This window comes from Phragmites australis, chromosome 11, assembly GCF_958298935.1.
Source record: "Phragmites australis chromosome 11, lpPhrAust1.1, whole genome shotgun sequence".
NCBI classification, from domain to species: Eukaryota; Viridiplantae; Streptophyta; class Magnoliopsida; order Poales; family Poaceae; genus Phragmites; species Phragmites australis.
The window spans coordinates 3634240-3651020 of NC_084931.1; the positions used below are offsets into that span (position 1 = coordinate 3634240).

Below are 16781 nucleotides of genomic sequence, written 5' to 3' on the forward strand. Positions count from 1 at the left end.
TATATATATATATATATATAATTGTTGGATTTAGAAAATATAAAAAATCAGAATAAGAGTGGAGTTGGGACAAGACACCGTGGGCCCATCTACCTGCTTATACATGGACTGGAGCATGCTTGATTTGCTACCTGGCCCAACTCAATTAGCCCACAAGTAGTGTTAAGGCTCATGTGCAGTAGGAGTACATTACCGCACTTAGCACCACGCGTAGCACTACGCCAAATTAATCAGTACAGCTCTACTATCCTCCAATTAGAAACAAGCAAATGGTTGTCTCAAAAAAAAGAAAAAGAACAAAAAAAGAGAGAAAGGAACACATGATTAAAAGGGCAACATTTGTGCAAAATACCTAATGGAATAAGGAAGTTGTTTTGTGACTTGGTCAAAACGTGGTCCTCTCACGAGCCTAGTTGTCCGGACCCAACCCATGCAATCTCGAGGATCACTTTCAACTTAACACCGAAGAGACGTCTTCCCTGTGTGTTCTCATTTTAATTTTTATCTCGACCAAAGTGCACTGAGTACGATAAAATCTGATTCAAACTGAAACTTTACTCTAAAAATAACTTAATGTTCAGAACGATATCCAAATATTTTTTTCCCGAAAGGATATATCTAAAATAATTTTAGAACCTCTCAAAGACAATCATAAAAAACCGTCCATGAAAGTGACACGCACACGTTATCGGTCGATTATTTGGCAAACCAAACTAAACGTATATTCCAAACGTTTTGCGGGCTAATGCATGCATGCACAGCAAATAATGGACCTACTATACTTTGTCTTAACTTATTAGTCTTCTCCTAATCAGGCGGCGCGGTCATGACGTCGCTCACGTTCTCTTCATCGGCGTTTCGCTTTCGAGAGGAAAAATAAGGCGCCTTCAACGTAGGATAAACGTATTGGGTGGCCATGTTCCAAAAAAGCGACGAGGCAGCTGGCACACGTATGCATATGTACAATTATTTTGTTTTCTATCCAGACTAAGGACATGTTTGGTTTTATTGTGATGGTGAATTATAGCTTTTAAAAGCTAGAATAAAAAAAATAAATAGTTAGATTTCACAATCTATAATATGATAATCACAATTAAGATTGTGGCAAAATCCATAATCAAGAGAAAAGATGATTTTTTAGATTGTGAGGGGTAAGAATATGAGAATAGGTATACAATTATAGTAACATTATTCATAAATACCACAGGGTATACCCGCACCCGCTCCTGAACTCTCGGAAAAATTGATTATATGTTTCAAAATTGATTAACTTTTAATAATATATTCTAAGTTAATCATATGTCCTATAAAAATTAATTTATAACAAAATTTTGAGTAAGAGAGGTAAAGGCTAATCTTTATTAAAAATCAGTTCCTATAAAACCTACGATCAAATAATTATCAACTTCGAAACGGATAATCTATCGGTCGATTCCCGTCACAGCGACGACGTGATGTAGGGTTTGCAGCCGTGAGACACCCGTCCCGCCGCCAGCCAGCCGTCTTCCCATTCCCGGCGGCCGTCAACGAGCAAGAACCTGTGCCGGACCACTGCAACGACTACGGCTTCGATCTCGATCTTCCTTTCTATCCAAATCTTGCAACCAATCGGTTTTGCTCGCGAGATCGAAACCACTTCATTAATTGCTCAGAGCTAGCTTCATGTCGTAATTCTTGAAACGTGGTTTCTCCGTCTCAGCCTGAGGCGAACAGCCATCGACCAGGCGCCACCACCACCACCAGCCGCCGCCGCTGGAGTCCGCGCCGACAAGCCTCGCCGCCGGCTCGTCTTGCCCCGTCGTCCCCATCGAGAAGCTCTAGGTACGGCTCCATCCGTTCTCCCAATTTTGCAACAAATCCCAACTTGTTGGTCCTCTTCTCGAGTTGGCCCGCAATTGCCTAATTACGAGTTCTTTGTTTTGCTAATACTTGCTCGGAGCTAGCTTCATGTCGTAATTCCATGTTCAGAAGGCACAATACAAGTCAAAAACCACATTATCTTAAAGCTTAGCCTATTCTATGACTTGTTTTGCTAATGTAGAATGGTTGGTGTGACCTTTATTTTGTAAAGATGCTCTACAGTTAACTGTGTTTTGCCATCTTTCAAGTAAAAATTAAGTACTATTGGGTCTAGATTTGGTGCAAATGCTTGTACAGTTTTTATTTCTCTAAATATCTGCAACTTGAATATCAGAGCTCCTTCCATTTTCTAAAGAATGAAGAATAATGATTCTTTTAGATAAACATGTTTACTCAGGTTTCATTATTCCTGTATAACCATGGCCTACCTTTCATCCTTTATTACTATTTATAATAACTCCTACTGTTGTTGTTATGGCTTAAATCAGCATGGATGCCATCATGCCACAGCATGGGATTTGTTATCAGTTTCAATGCAAACATGGTGAGCTCATCATGGTTTTATTTCTCTTTGTTTTTCATTGCAGGCTATAAGAACTGGTTGGGTCCATCCAAATCTGAATTTAGAAAATCCAGAGAAAATTGTGGTAAACTCCTTTTTTTTTTTAGATTACAGCTTTCTGTTGTAGATCCACCATTTGTGTGTTTTTTTTTCTCAAACACGCAGAAGAGCTGCGTATCATTGTATTAAGAGAGGATAAAAGAGGGTTCAAGCACACCCAAACACACACACCCGTAACAGAACTTGCCACGAACTGAACACAACGACCATAACGACAAAAACGGTACCAAGGTTTCCATGTCAAATCTGCATATCATTTGCGTGTTTTTTTAGTGATGCAAGATTTAGTGTGATTCTTGTCTTCTTTCTTCCTGTGCAGAAGAATCTATATATAAATGAAAGAGCGTATTGGTTTAACTGAATGTTTCCATGTCAAATCTTTACACACAATTTGGGCGTATTGGTTTAACTTTATTTGATCATCCACATCCCCACAAAGTATATTTGCATATTATCCACTCTCGTTTCACTATAGCATTGTCATAAGTATTTATCATGCAATATGTTTTTTTTTAGAAAAATATTATCTCGTTGACTCCGGTTATCCTAATCGAGTGGGGTATCTAGCTCCATTCAAAAGAGTAAAGTACTATTTACTGAAATTTTGATAAGGCTCACGTCCTAGTGGTAAGAAGGAAAGGTTTAACTATTTGCATTTATCTCTTCGCAATGTGACGGAACAGTCATTTGGAGTTTTGAAGATGAAGTGAAGAATATTATTGGACCTGCCTAGTTATCCTATGGCTAAGCAACAAAAATAATTATTGCATGCATAGTTCTTCACAACTTTATTCCAGAAAGCGCTTTGATGGATGAAGACTTTGAGAGGCGTGATCAAGACGTGAACTATATCCCAAGTGAGGGTCAATCATCTTCATCTCAAAGAGGTGGTGGCAATGGATTAGGAGATAAAGATGGAGACATGAATATCTTTCGTGATAATCTTGCTAACATTTTATTTTCTATGAGAGAATAGATTATTATTATCCTTGATATCCATTAGAAGATATGTTCTAGAGACAAAAGTACAATTATATCAATGATGTTACCTTGTTTTTCTTCCACAGTTATTGCAAGCCTTAACACTCAGTTAATTTCATTATTGTAAGCCTCAACACAAGCTAACAAAATAGAAATATATGGACTGTAGTTAAAACAGCCAACACTCACGTTAATGGTGCTTCTTTACCGACAAGAGTTTTTTTTTTTTGGCTTTTTAGAGAAAAAAATACACCTTTTACTTTTGTACCGGCAGGAGCGCAAGAGCTGTCAAATGACCAACATGAGTTGTCGCCTTATTGCCTCGTATCACTACCGGAAACGAGGCCTATACCGAGTGCCTACGTGTATACCGAGTGCATTATATCGGGTACTCGGCAAACAACCACCTACGCCGAGTTCCCAACGAAAGCACTCGGCAAACAATTAGGCACTCGGTAAATTCATCAAAAAACACTCGGCAAACAATAGCACTCGGCAAAAAGAGAAAAAACACTCGGCAAACAACGCGCCACGTGTCCCTCCGTTCGGCGGCTGACGGCGAGTCGCCCCTTTGCCGAGTGCCCGATATTAAGCACTCGGCAAACTATTTTTTTCCTTTATTTTCTTTTTGGTTTCCTTTTGTTCTCTTTTCTTTCTCGTAATAACAACCGACCAAGGGCCGCCACACATCGATTCCGGTACTACTGCAGTATGGTTTAAGGATGATATTGTTATGAACTTGGAGTTAGAATTCAGTCGTGCTTCAAGATTGAGATGCAGCAGATGTGGACTCCTGGGAGCGGCCCTTGGAATCAGTTGTGCTCTAAACATGTGTCAAAGATGCTACCGTGTGATGAGCTGAGCTCACAAACAAAGGAGAATGACAATTCTTCTTGCTTGCCTTAAAAAAGGAATTTCTCTGCTATATACTATCATTCCAGCTGTCATCCAGACAAAGAAGGAATTTTCAATGCTTGCCAAGTGGAAGAAGCAAAAGCTGTCACGTACGATGCTTAGAAACCGAAGCATCTCCGAAAAAGAATCGTGATTTCGAGAGGGAACGGATCAGGCTTGAAGCCAAAGTGACGGTTGAATCATCGTTTGACCTTGAAACTTTTTCTACACTCAACATACAACATAGAATATTCTATGTTAAACTTTGGCATTTTTCTAGATCCGTTTACTATTTTTAATTCATTAAGTGCATTTCCTGGCTTTTAATGGATATAAGTCAATTTTTGATCTGCAAGTACATGAAATAATGAACAAAAATGGGTAGAAAAATCATATTCATGTTGTTGAGTCTATTTTTAGGCCTTACCTAAGAAATGAAAAGAAATTTGAAACATCTGGACGGCAACACTCGACCACCAACATGTAGCTTATTGGTTTTCTAATTCTAAAAAAAAAAAAACGAAGTCTGAAAAATATGAGACTTGCCATAGTGTCATGATATGATACGTAGAGGCTGTGATAAAAATTTGAGAAGGTTTCGCAAAAGTTATCACGTACGATGCTTAGAAACTGAAGCATCTCCGAGGAAGAATCGTTGTTTCGAGAGGGAACGGATTAAGTTTGAAGCCGAAGTGACGGTTCAATCGTCGTTTGACCTTGAAACTTTTTCTACACTCAACATACAGCATAGCATATTCGATGTTAAAATCTGGTATTTTTGGGGGTCTGTTTGCTATTTTTAATTCATTAAGTGCATTTGTAGCAAAAAAAAAAAATTCAGGTGTTTGCCGAGTGTTCTTGCGTTTACACTCGGCAAACAATCGCTTTGCCGAGTGTTCTAGATTTGACACTCGGCAAAAACAGACACTCGGCAATTTCACGAATATAGGGTTTCCCATCCCCGGCCGCGCACGAGGACAGATCTAGTCCGATTTTATTTCGTTTTCCCCGGCCGCCGCCGCCGCCTCCCGCGCCCCAATCCGCCGCTGCCGCCAGCGCCGCCCTCCCCCTCCTCCCAGATCCCCCTCCGCTGCTGCCGCCCCGCCTCGCGCCCCCGCCCGACGCCGCCTCGCGCCGCCCTGCCCGCACCGCCCCCCTCCGACGCCGCTCCGCGCCGGCCGCTCTGCCTCGCGCCGGCCCGCGCCATCCCGCGCCGACCCGCGCCGGCCAGGTCCCCCTCCTCCGCTGCCGCCCCGCCTCGCGCCACCGCCCGACGCCGCCGCCCCGGCCCGCGCCGCCCCCCTCCGACCTCCTGCAAATCAGCAAGGTATGTGGCCGCAAGTGATAATTTGCTTAAATTGCGTTGGGACTTGGAAGCTTGCAATAAAGATGGAAAATGACACGGGAATTTGTTTGATAGCAGCACCTTAGAAAACATTGACTCGCTGATGAATGGGGCAATATGTTGGTGGCCCAATTTGAGAGGGATCTTTGAAAGACAGCAATTTCACAGTAATTTTTTTATCAATTTTTGTAGAAAACAGTTTAATTCTAGCATGAACCTAAAAGGATTTCAACTTTGCAAATAGGCTACTTAGGTTTTTAACATCGTATCCTGTAGTGCATGGTGGTTCACATATTTTTACTTTGAGGGCTCCTTTGAACCGTAGGGTATTATAGGAAATTGGAGAATTTCAATATGTGAGTTGAGAGTTTTTCTTTTTTTTTTAGAAACTGGAGGGAGCTAGTCCTTACAGATTATATATAGATAACGATAAAAAAGTACAAAGTTGAGAGTTTTTCTTATAAGAATTGTTTAGTACATAGCTGTCAAGTCACTTCAACGATTGAGAAAACAGATGGGTGATGCAAATCTTAAACTACAGTACTAAGTTGGAGCAGTCTATATATTGTTTTATATACTTGTATACCTTAATTAAAATTTTAGTCCTAGCCAAGTACATAAAATAAATTTTCAGCTAAAGTTCAATAAGATATGTCACTCTCGATGTTTCTGTTTGACTAGTATTACAATGACCTTTTTCTGTGTTTCTAATAATTTAAACTTACTTCTTCTTTTCTTTTACCTCCTTTTTTTTCCCCATTTTGTAAGCTGTAGTTTTCAGGGGGGAGGGGGGAATATATAACAAAATCTATATATATATATATGAGAAAATGGGATACTACATTTGAGTGTGTTCCTTGCATTGTCTCCTCTTGGATCATTTTCAGTATGTTTGTTCAGTACAGTCCACACACGCTACCCTATTAGTTTTATCTATACATTTCACAGGTGTATCAGTGACCTGTTTGCAATGCAGGAACTTTAATTTGAACACTGTAGAGTAATTACTAACAAACATTATTCTGTAAAATTCCTGGATCTAACTCCAAGCACCACCTTTCGTTCCATGCTTCCAGCGTATTGTTCCCTTTGCCAATTCAGTTGAATTAAAAGTAATTCAACATTTTTTATCACTTGTTTTTTTTTAAAGAATATTCTTTGCCAATTGTGTGCGTATGTACAATGTATTGTAGTGTCATGAACTCACACCTTTTTTGCTTCTTACATTAGCTGATCTAGCTGTACCCTACCTTTCTTTTGAGCAAGATCAAGGCTTACTAATACAGTGCAGGAAAAAGAAGCTACACTCTTCCCTGGCTATCTATCACTTTCCCTAATCTAAGGAAAAGTTTGAATCAACTAAACGAAACATCTTTCTTTTCCTTCTTGCATACTTCATCAGCTAATTCTAATTAACTATTTATTTCGTCCAATCATCTATCCAGGTTAACTAATATACAAAAGGTTGATAAAGAACAGAAGGAAAATATATATAGCTGGTTCTTCGCGCAATGCTCATGAGCAACACCGTACTTAATTGTACCCATTTGAGAGAACAATATAAGAAAAAGTAAAATTATACACGCAAAAGCAAAAGAAAGAAATTTTCATGTTGTCTAGTATGAAGAGCTATATATATATATGGATCCATTGCAAGAAAACACCATTGTGTTCCTTGCAGAAAAAAAAAAGTTCTGTGCGTTGTTCCCTGGTGATAAGATCCTTGTTTTATTCCATTTCACCTTTTTGTAACTGATAAATTTAAGATAGAAATTAGTTTAATGATTTGTTCCTGTACTCTAAGCGAAACCAACCTTTCCGAACTACAATTTAGAGACTCATAGAATTTTGGCTAATTTAGGGTTTAGGATGTGCATGTCGCGTAACCTATGCGTCTCCCGTTTGAAAGAGTTATGGTTATAAATATGCAAGTCTTTGCATATCTATAACCGTAACTGTTTCGAATTGTCCATATTTTTTGGACAGCCTGAGGATGTGTAGATTGGGTTCGTTTCAATGCTCTACTCCGATCCGAGACAGAGTTTCGGCAGCGTCTCCCCGTTGTTCTCCGGATACACATTGTCTTGGCTTGTTGCCGAGACGTGTATTTGGAGAACAGCGGGGAGGTGCTGCCGAAATTCTGTCTCGGATCGGAGTAGAGCATGGAAACGGCCCAATGTACACATCGTCGGGTGGGATTAGGACCTATCTTTACCTATTAGATAGTTTGATGCATGCCGATTCCCTCTTATGGTAAAACACAAATATTTGATGGAAATAATTAATTGTATAGGTAGATGAAATTGACTTTTATATTACTTGCTGAATAAAAAATATTATATGTGTATGTTTCCCAATATGTTAGAGGATGGATGATCGTGAGTGGATGTACACTGGCCGCTCTAGTCAGGGTTTTTTGACCGATGAATGGATCCAGAAGACCGATGCATTCTTGGAATTAGCATTTGCTAGGCCTCAGGTCATTTAAGGCTTACGACGTGAATGGATATCGCTTCCACACAGCAAGCCACGAGCAGAGTCGGCCCAATCGTAGAACAACAAATACCGGAGTTTTTACTCCAGGCTTAGATGGGGCTGAGTACTACGGAAGAATTGAAGAAATATACGAACTGAATTTTGATGGGAGCAAACCTCTGAATCCCGTCATATTCAAATGCCATTGGTTCGATCCAGAAGTTGTGAGACGGACCCCTAATCTTGGGCTAGTCGAAATTCGACAATCAACCGTCTTACCAGGAGACGATGTCTATATTGTGGCTCAACAGGCCACGCAAGTTTATTATCTCTCGTACCCGTGCAAAACCGTTCAGCGTCTTAAGGGTTGGGATGTTGTGTACAAGGTACCGCCACACGGTAAACTATCAGTCCCAAACAATGAAGATTACAACATAGACCCCAACACATATGATGGAGAATTCTTTCAAGAAGATGGCCTCGCAGGGAATTTTGAGATCGACTTGACGGAAGCTCAGGGCATGGAAGTAGACAATGAAACTGGTGCTGACGAGGACGAAGAAGACGAGGTTGAGAATGCGAGGGACTTGGAATTACTTGAGCGGTTACATTTAGGCAATGACAATGATGACGGCATTCCTCCTCCCGAGCATCAGGATGATTATTTCAACACGCGTGATAGTGATGATGAGACTTATGATCCAGCTGATCCCGATGATGATGATTATTTCTAATAACTGTATGTTTATTTCTAATAACTGTATGTTTATTTCTAATAACTGTATGATTTATTCTTTCTCATAGCATGTTTTTTTATTATGCTTCATTTATTTACATCAAGTTGTAACATCCGTACTAATTGGTTTACTCGTTCTCAGAGGAAGTGATTGAAGCATGGTGGGCGGTATGAGGAAGTTAACGTCGCTATAAAAAAGGCGACGGGGAAAGCCACGGATGCAGGTGACGGGTCCGGAAAGAGACCCCGGGGAAGACCTCCAGGAAGGCCGAGAGGCGGAGGCAGGGGTGGAGGAGGTCCTTCTATACCTGCTGTTGAGGAGGAGACTGAGTCGCCTCTAGGTGCGGCTGAGTCTGAGTCTGACTCGCCTATACCTACGGCTGCGACTCAGTCTGGGGATGAGGAGGAGCAGGTAGAGGAGGAGCAGGTTGACCAGGGGGTAGCTCTAGCTCTACTTCTTCTTGTGTGTGGCTGCGTGATCCTTCTAGCCTCCCGAGGCGACCGGTGCCAATGGCTAGACGCCCGCTCATTCGACCAGATGGAGAGAAGTAAATGGCTCTCTCTACTCTCACTATTTTTTTGCCTTTGTATCTTCAATATTTCAACACATACTAATAAATTGCCTTTACACTTGTGCAAGAACTGGCTGAGGGTTGGAGAGGGTGACCACTCACGCCATGTAAACGGCATCCTTGGACTTTTGATCAAGGAGAAGTTCCTTGGCATGGTTACTTTGGGCGGAGTAACCGAGCCGGCATACACATGGGCCCACTATGCAGCCGCGCCGGACGCCCGTGACCGGGAGGGAAGGGTGTTTTCCAATAGAGCCGAGCTGTGGGTAAGTTTCTTTCGCACTACATTAGTCAATACTAATCGCATGGAAATTATTTAACTAATGACTGGATCCATCGCGTCTATATGCAGGATTTTTTTAGATGCGAGCCGGGCTTAGAGGCTAGGGCAGCTGCTGTCGTCGACAAAGCTGCCAAGAAGCTTGTTAAGGATATGCACTACGAGGCGCGCGTCCAGGCCGTGATCAAATTTCACGCGGAACACCTTGGAGCGAAGGTGACAAAAAAAGACGCTAGGACCATATCTCTGACCCGGGAGCAGTACCTGCAGGTAAAGTACATTAAAGCTTATTATTCCTTAGATTACTAACACTTAATTTCTTCTTCTTATATATCATGTACTTGATTATTTAGGTGCCTCCGGGGTGGTGCGCAGGAGACCTTCCGTGCTGGACGGTGATCGTGGAGAAGTGGTGCGCTCCCGAGTGGGAGGAGAGTCACAATGCTTGCCGGGAAAGGCGATTGTTGATGCCTGGCGCGCCACACCATCAAGGCAACCTCAGCCTGACTAGTTTGGCGGCTAGATGGGTATGCAATAGCATCTGTTGTTCCCAAGCTCAGTTCTCCTTAATTTCTGTGCGGGCGTCCCCTTTATGAATGTTATTGCTTTTCTGTTGCAGTCGGCAAAAAATGATGATCAGCCTCTCTCCCAGTTCAAGGCTTATGCTTTGGCCCATAAGTCAAAGGCGATGCACGGGGTTGCATATGACCCGAATGACCCGGCCTCAGCGTACAGCAATGAGAACGTCAAGGCTCGCCTGGATGGATACACATCGATGGCAAAGGAGGTCCACGGCCCAGACTTTGATCCGAGCGAGCATGATCTTGATGGGGAAGTGGTTATGAGGGCGGGAGGAGGCAAGAAACATGGCAGGTTCTGGATTGGCGACGGCACACTCGATACGGCCACCACTCCCTCTCTCTCTCAGCTTAGAGCTCAGAGCACGAGCTCAGGTCCGAGTATACGTCCTCGCCCAGAGCCTACACGGATTGCGATGAACGAAATCCAGGTTAGTTCTATTTCATTCATCCTCCACGATCTTTACATGCTTTGCATTGGAACGATGATGAGATTACGATGACATATTGTAGGCCCAGCTGGATGAAGAAAGGAGGCTCCGGCACGAATTAGAGAGATCGTTCGAGGAGAGGATGGCTGCAGAATGATCCCAGTGGTATGCGATGATGACGCCCCTTTATGCTGCAATGGGCCAAACTCCGCCACCGATGCCAACCCCTTCTTGTCCACTTGCTCCACAGGCTCCACACACTCCTGTGAGTTAGTTTATAACCTTGTAATCACTATTATTGTCATTCCTACAACCATAGAGTGTTGTGCTAACTATCTCCTCCTTTGTGCAGTATCCATCAGAGGGATCGAATACGCCTGGAGCTGGAGGTTCGCACATTGGTACTCCACCTCACTTTAGTTTGTTCTCCTCACTTTAAAAACTTACTTTTGTAACCCCATATCTATACTTAGTATTTATGTTTACTTTCAAATGCATACTTCTTACTTAGTGTTTCTGCTCCTTGATTGATGCAGGTTAAGGTGGTAATCAAGTGTGGAGTCTGTTACGGCCTGCAACATTTTCTTTTTGTTTGGACTATATTTTGCTATCTTGTCGCGACAATTTGTATGTTTGTGTCACTTGTGATGTTTATGCGACGGTTTATGTGATGTTTATGCGACGGTTTATGTGATGTTTATGTGAATGTGGTAATCTGTGAGATATATATAAATTGTTTTGAATTGCAGCGACAGTTTTGAATCTGGTATGGATCAATTGGCCGTCTGATATAGAACAGTTTGCCGAGTGTTACACTCGGCATACGTGACACGTGTCGCAAGGCTGTTTAATCTGGCATTTTGGATGCCAGTTTGCCGAGTGTATACACTCGGCAAAGAGTGCTATCTCGGCGCTATTCTGTACTCACTTTGCCGAGTACCCTCCAATACACTCGGCAAAGAGTGCTATCTCGGCGCTATTCTGTACTCACTTTGCCGAGTACCCTCCAATACACTCGGCAAACTTGACGTGATTTGCCGAGTGTATTTCACGGACACTCGGCAAAGTCGCAAGCGCCACGTCTCCTCGGATTTGCCGAGTGTATACATTAGACACTCGGCAAAGAGGCCGTTAAGGCCCTGGCGCCGTTAGGTCGTTTTTTTTGGCCGAGTGTCGTATTTGGCTCTCGGTAAATATGTTTGCCGAGTGCTCGACATAAAACACTCGGCAAACAGCTGTTTGCCGGCACTGTGTATGCCGACCGTGTTATGTCAAGTGTTACACTCGGCAAACACGTTGCCAAGTGTTTTTAGGCCTTTGCCGTGTGCCCATCAAAATCCGGTAGTGTATAGTTGTAGGTACGGGAAAATAGAGAGAATTATGAGCTTTCAAATAAGATCTAAGAGTGTTTTTTGCGACGAAAGATCTTAGAGTTTTGAAGTGTGATATTTTGAAACCCAGCTTTCAAAGTGCAAAATTTGATGGATTTGTTGAAACCTTCAACTAGGATCAGAGAACTCACACCCGATTACGGACACTGGGGCTGCCTGGACTCTCTGGACTTCTTCAGGTCACCTATCACAAATGGCAGTGTACTGACTTTGGATCACCTATCACATATACCACCTGCCGACCGACACTTCGGCCGTGCCAAACGGCAAATATATTGGAGCGCATGCATGTTACGCCCCACCGGCTGGTCCAGGGCGAGACCGATCGCGCTTGTTGTCGGTCGTCATGCTGGGAGCCCCGCTACGCACCAGGGAGTTCAGGACACTCACGCGTGCTCTCTCTGTCCTTAACCATCCGAGTTCTAAATCTCAATCTAACTGCTAGGTATTACAGACATAACACACACAAAACGATCATCCAAGACATCTAAAATACAGGAGTTGCCAAACAACACTCAACTTTTTATAATCCAATTTTTCAAAATCTACAATTCAGAATTGAATTTTCATAATCACAATAAAAAACAAACATGTCCTGAAGCAGCTTGTATGCGTTCTCGTTTTCTCTTTTGTGTGATCTCCGCTCACAGTATAACTTCGACAGGAAAAGAAAATGGAAAATAAACAAATTAGATCATGGAAAATCATCAGGTGATTAACTTCCACCGATCACTCATGTTATCTTTGGGCATCTCCACATAAACTATATTGTTTTCGAGACCTATAATTGAATGATCCTCTCTTTACACTATATAAAAAATAGATAAAGGAGATATAAAATTAATGACGAGTTGTAACATAACTCGTTACTTATGATAATAGTGACGGATCGTAACATGACCCGTCACTTATGTCAGGTCATAAGTGACGGGTCACAAGTCACTTACGAGTGGTGCAAGGTGACCCATCACTGATGATAAGTATGACTCGTCACTTATTACTTGTCACTTATGATTGACCTAAGGTGACCTATCACTTATGATAAATAATAAGTGACGGGTCACAATGATAATAGTCATAAATACTTAGTTCATTAATTTATTTTATTTTATTTTCTTATTTTTTATCACCTCAGTAGCATTAGAATAGAATATATATATATATATATATAATTTCTGCTGAAGTTTAATGTAAGGGGTGGTGGCTATGGACACAAACGCGTGGTCCGAAAATAGTGCAGAAACTTTCACGGGTGAGAGCTCAATCTTCCAAGTAGTTTTTAGCCTCAAAAAATTGCTGAACCTGATAAAGTGGGGGAGAAACGGATGTAACTTTTTATGTAGATGTTCGTAGAGTAAAAAAAATTCAAAATTGGAGTTCGTATGCAAAAGTTATGCCCGTTTTACTGGAGGCACTCTGGAGCACCTATTAAATTATGATCGTTTGTATGAGATATTCAGAAAATTATAAAATATTAATACAATTTTATAGGTAATTTATAACCAGACACCTATCAAATTTTATATGTAAATATTAATACATATTTTATATGTAAAATAAAAAAAATCAGTCATTAGTGATGGATCAAGATTACGACTCGTCACCTATAACCTTCATAAGTAACGGGTCACGGTTAGACTATGCCCAAAGAATTCCCATCGCGGGTGAAAATCCCGTCGTGAAGGGATTTTCGTTCCCTTCACCGCTCCAACTGTTTCACTTCACGGTTTCCGTCACGAAGGGATTCCCAGGGTCATTCCCTCCAGGACGGGATTCTCTCTCATTTCCCTTCGCGATTCCCCTCAAAGGAAGCTGTTAGAGATGAGAGAAAAATAAAGGGAATGAGAATGGAAAATAGAACGAAATAAAGGGAATATAGTTGGAGATGATCTTATGACACATCACTTATGACCTTTGGCAAAGAAGGTAAAAGGATAAAATATCTATTGTCCATCACAAACACAGAATAGCTGAGGTGGTAACATGCACGCGAGAAGAGATGGCGGGTTCGATTTCGCTTGACACAAAGACTGAAAATAGTATTGAAAAAATAGAAGTGATCCGTGACCAGTGGTGATAGGCATGTGTTGGGATGGCTCGGTGAAAACATATTTTTTCGACTTTTTCTATCAAAAAACGTGAAAAACGTAAATCAGTCAGTTATGACCCGTCACTTATGATCTTAATAAGTGACCCATCACCAATGACCTTATCGGTGACAGGTCCTTACTCATCACTTATGATTAATCATCAGTGACATATTTGGAGCGACGGCACTCATCACCCATAACGATTATGATCCATCACTTTTGAGCTTTTTTCACGTAGTATTATTTGATATAATTATATAAAAAAATTTAGATGGTAGAATACAAAAGTGTAGCTGCATTCTAAAGTGCCAGTGGCAAAAGAAATCTGCGTAACATCTATCAATACATGCATGCACATGATCTACTACCCTCGGTCTAAAATAAATATCATCCTATTCAGACAAACTCTCACAAGAAACTAATATTAATCAAAACTATTTTCATGTCACTATAATTTTTATTTTGGTAACATGTACTTAAAAACACCAAATGTGTGCATTGGAGACCGTGTTAATGTTCTAATCATACGTCAAGTGAATCGGATGGATGTAGTAAGTGCCACGTTCAGTGATTATGCATCACTTGAGTGGACTAAAAATTAGTGTGTTTAAGATGCAAGTCAACAATCTAGCTAGTTATTTGCACTCCATTATCAACAAAGTTAAGCGATAGACTAGATGCATGGATATACGTACCCGCTGTAGCAGTAACCACAAATCAAGACCACACAAACACGCACAAAAGGCTTTTACCTTGCCTAGCTAGTTGCGACAAAGATTGGAAAGGTTAATAGCAACATAAATACTAGGAAGAGTAGGCACAACTTTTATAAAGAAAATCAGACAATAGACAAAAAGAGGAACTATATATGTAGGCATTGGATAAAGCTGTTTTGTCTAGAAAAGTTGGTACCTTCTGACCTTAGTTAACTACTACTCTACCTCCTACATGCATGCATGCGTGCGTGCAACAGAAAAGATATCATGCCGAAATGTTCTTCCTATCTGACATTTGTTCCAAGAATCTAACATAAATTATGCAGCATCGTTCTATCTTTTAAACTAACGCTTAATCTAAACATCTTTTGACTAAACTAGCCCTTAATCCGTCACATTCAATCATGCACCGCGCGCCGAACGACACCGGTTCTTGTCTGCCAATAATTTGTACCCCTAGGTACTCACGAATTTCATTTTACTACTGTGATAATAGTTTATGCAGATCAGATGAGCAGGTGATGAACTATTAAATATACATATATTGAAAACCTTAAATATAGCATCAATCCCTTTTCAGGATAAGCTCAATCAAGTAGCTTCAGACGCTCAAAAGCTTAAACTGCTTATTCATGTAAGTACTAATCACACTATGAAGCAAACATGCTTGCATTATTGATGTTTCATGCACGGAGCACTGCACCTGAACAATGTTTCAACGCTTGAGTTTGTTTGGTTAGTTAGACAATTAGCTACTAGCTAGTGTAGTAGTATTACTAGACAATTAGCTTGCATTAGAGTATACTTTATCATGCTAAAGACTGTTTTGGAATCTGTTTGGTGCATGTGTGTGTGCTTCTCTATCTAACACGTAGAGTTAGATGCCATTTAGCTCTCTACAAGGAAAAGGCAGAGATGCTTGCAACTTTTTGTCTGCTTTAATGTTCTATTGAGGAACTGTGTGCCTGCTTTAATTAATTTTAGCGGTTTGATGATTGATTAATGCCGACCAAGGTTAAAAATACGTTTGGAGGTGAAAAAAACCGGGCGCCGGCTGTTACCGAAAATTCGCGGTTACCGCAATAACCATGTAAAATTTGATGAGAATTCAGACAAGTTTATTTGATCAAATTTGCAAATTTGGCGAGGATTCAGAGCGAATCGAATAACCAGTAAACACCCGTATTTCATGATTTATCGAGTGAATTGTACGATTTATCGATCGGTTTTAATGATAACCGAGCACACACTAATTCGACTGGATTGGACAATTTATCGACTGAATTATAGCGATAACCAGCCGCATAATTTAAATTTAACAAGATTTGCTATGTTTTTTTAATCAAAATTTTTTTTGGTATAACCTTTGCTATATTTTGGACATTTCCAAGGAAACAAATAGGTACTAATAGCAATACGAGTATGATCATATAATTGTTTCATCGAATATATGCATATATTATATAAGTAGCACCTCGAATTTATAAACATGTGTAATTATCTATACAAAAGATAGAAACACAATCACATACCATCCATCAATACTTACCAAAGTGATGTTCGATGCTTAAAATATAGTTTGCATAGTATCCACGCCACATGCAACCTACGATATGGAAAAAATTAGTATAATACCATGGTATACAAATAAAGTAGTAGAAGAAAGTAAATTATCATCACTAGTACCACCAGCTTCTAATGAGGGGGGGGGGGGGGGCGAGCGGACCAGCGAATAACCGAGACTTTGTCCGATACATTTTAATCTCATTAAGTGCTTCCACGACAGTACTAACATCAATCATCCTCTCGA

The 16781-nt window shown here is 40.9% G+C and overlaps 1 long non-coding RNA gene across 1 annotated transcript; it reads left to right on the forward strand.

Moving 5' to 3' along the window:
- The first annotated feature begins 1428 nt into the window (after positions 1–1428).
- LOC133885685 (uncharacterized) lies at positions 1429–3493 on the forward strand. Its single transcript, XR_009903250.1, has 3 exons — positions 1429–1821; positions 2448–2507; positions 3184–3493. It is a non-coding gene; the product is annotated as an uncharacterized LOC133885685 (long non-coding RNA).
- The last annotated feature ends 13288 nt before the right edge of the window (positions 3494–16781 follow it).